The sequence below is a fragment of the Tupaia chinensis genome, unplaced genomic scaffold (assembly GCF_000334495.1).
Source record: "Tupaia chinensis unplaced genomic scaffold, TupChi_1.0 Scaffold138126_1, whole genome shotgun sequence".
Classification (NCBI taxonomy): Eukaryota; Metazoa; Chordata; class Mammalia; order Scandentia; family Tupaiidae; genus Tupaia; species Tupaia belangeri.
The window spans coordinates 953,558-955,808 of record NW_006198026.1 but is presented as its reverse complement, the minus strand read 5'-3'; the positions used below and the strand labels follow the sequence as shown (position 1 = coordinate 955,808).

General features: G+C 38.7%; 1 pseudogene; it reads right to left on the bottom strand.

Annotated features, from left to right (window-relative positions):
- Nucleotides 1–903: 903 nt before the first annotated feature.
- On the bottom strand, nucleotides 904–1,123 carry LOC102498164 (reactive oxygen species modulator 1 pseudogene; annotated as a pseudogene).
- Between the last annotated feature and the right edge of the window lie 1,128 nt (nucleotides 1,124–2,251).

Below are 2,251 nucleotides of genomic sequence, written 5' to 3'. Positions count from 1 at the left end.
CCTACATTTTTATTTCCATGAATCAATGTACCTATATTCATTCCTCAACCCCAACCTTCCCAACTTACAGCAGGCATTCTTTATCCCTCTACCTGTATCCATTCTACCTAAGAAGGAGATATGTGAAACCAGTGTGTGTGTGTGCCCAAGATCCCAAAAGAAGAATGGAGGAGAAGGGATTGTGGAGTGGCCATCCCCCCTGGGGGATATTTCTCACTTTCTGTCTCTCTGTCTCTTTCTGGCGAGCGCACATGCTCTATAGCGAAAACCACTCCAAAAAAAAGCTTTGCACAGTATCTGGCAAAAAGCAAGCAGGAGGTGGTGGTGGTATAAATGACAATAAAAATAACCAAAATTTAACCAAACAAAAAATCTTGAAATCCTGGGGGAAAAAAACTGGTATTTTTGTTTAAGGATAGTCATGAATCCACATATGCTACAGTGCTGTTTTAGACACAACCATTCACGGACTGATTTGACCTTAAAATTAATTTTTGTTTGGTATCCATTAGAACAGGGTTATTTGTGTCACTAGTTAGGCGAGCACAGACTTAAGCCAATCTTCTCACTGTACAAGTGAAGATATAGATTCAGCAATGTTAGACAACTTGAACATTCTAAATGAAAACAGATTTATTTTAAAATGAAATAAGATACTTTTCCCTTTGCGGGAAAGCCCCCGGTCCCTAAAAAAAAAAAAAAAAAAAATCCCCCCCAAAAAAAAAAAAAAAAAAATCTATGTAAGTTATAGATGTTTTTATAGAGTTAGGTTAAAGGCAATGTAGAATAGTTTAAATTTTGTTTGTTTGTGTTGTTTTGCTACTCAAAGACTGTTTTATTATAATACACTGACTGGAACCCATGGGAAGGCGTATTTATGGTGGTCACCCATTGCCCTGGTTATTAGCATCGGATGTCCATTCCCATGGTTATGAATGTTCCAAAGGTGCCCCCACACCACATCACCATTTCCCCCCCCCCCCATATTCCAATCCTGAGACAGGAAAAGGTGCCAAAGAGCTCCCAGGCTGCCATGCCCACGGCACAACCCATCACAAAGCCCATCTTCGCGGTTGAAGCAGCTCCTCTGGCACTGTCTGTACGGACTGACGGCCATTGGCATCTCACTCGTAGCCTCTGTTGCTCTCCTCTACATCTCACTCGGAAAGCTCAAACTTTTCTTTTCTTTTTTTTTTTTTAATGAAAAAGTCTGAGTTTACATGTGAATCAACTACTTGTTAATTGTGGCTGCTTTAAATTTGATAATGTCATCTATTGTCATCTATGTCTTTTTTCAGCATGTGCTGTAGGTAACTGAATCTACCTCAGGGTAGTTTAAAGGGTAAAATTAATTTTAGTAGATACTAAGCACTTAGAAAAGTACCTGGCATATCATAAATAAGTATTTTCTACTGTATTAATGTTACCTATCTACTGAACTTAACTAATTTAGTGCTTTAAAAATAACACTAATTATCTCACAGTTTCTGTGGCTCGCACTTTTCCACTGCTTCTCTCAGAATCAAAATGCTGGCCAGTCCTGGGATCTTATGGAAAGGCTTGACTGGGGAAGGGTGCGATTTCAAAGTTACTTATGTAATTGTTGGCAAGAATCAGGAATTGTTGAACAAGGGCCTCTCTGTCTCTCTCTTTCTGGCGAGCGCACATGCCCTATAGCAAAAACCACTCCAAAAAAAAAAAAAAAAAAGGAGACATGCATTACATGATAATCTGCTTAAAGTAAACTTTGAAATCTTATAGAGTAAGTCCTTCATCTTTCGTTAACTGATTTTTAAAAAAGTTATTTCAAGGATTGAAGTAAATCAAGTAAAAATGTAATCTCTTAAAAAAAAAAAACAAAAACAAAAAACTATAGGGACCAGCAGTTAGTGTAATGGCTATGTCCCTGGACCTGGACTCCCATGTAGTCGATGGTGGTTCTCATCCAGGACCCAGTGGTTTTATTGTCGCTTGTTTAGCCTGGAGCTACCCTCAAGTCCTTACCACATGATCATCTAATTTAGGGTCTAATCTCATCAAAATGTGTAAACTAAGAAGGCAATACAGAGGGTCAGCTAGCAAGATGGAAATCAGAGTCTTTTGTAATCTAATCATGAGAGTGACATCTATTGCCTTTGCTGCACTCATCCAGAGTCAAAATACTGTGCAGACCTCACCAAAAGGAGTGATTACACAAGGGTGTAAGTACTGGGAAAAAGGGATCCTTTGGTAAGTACTATGAAAAAGGGAT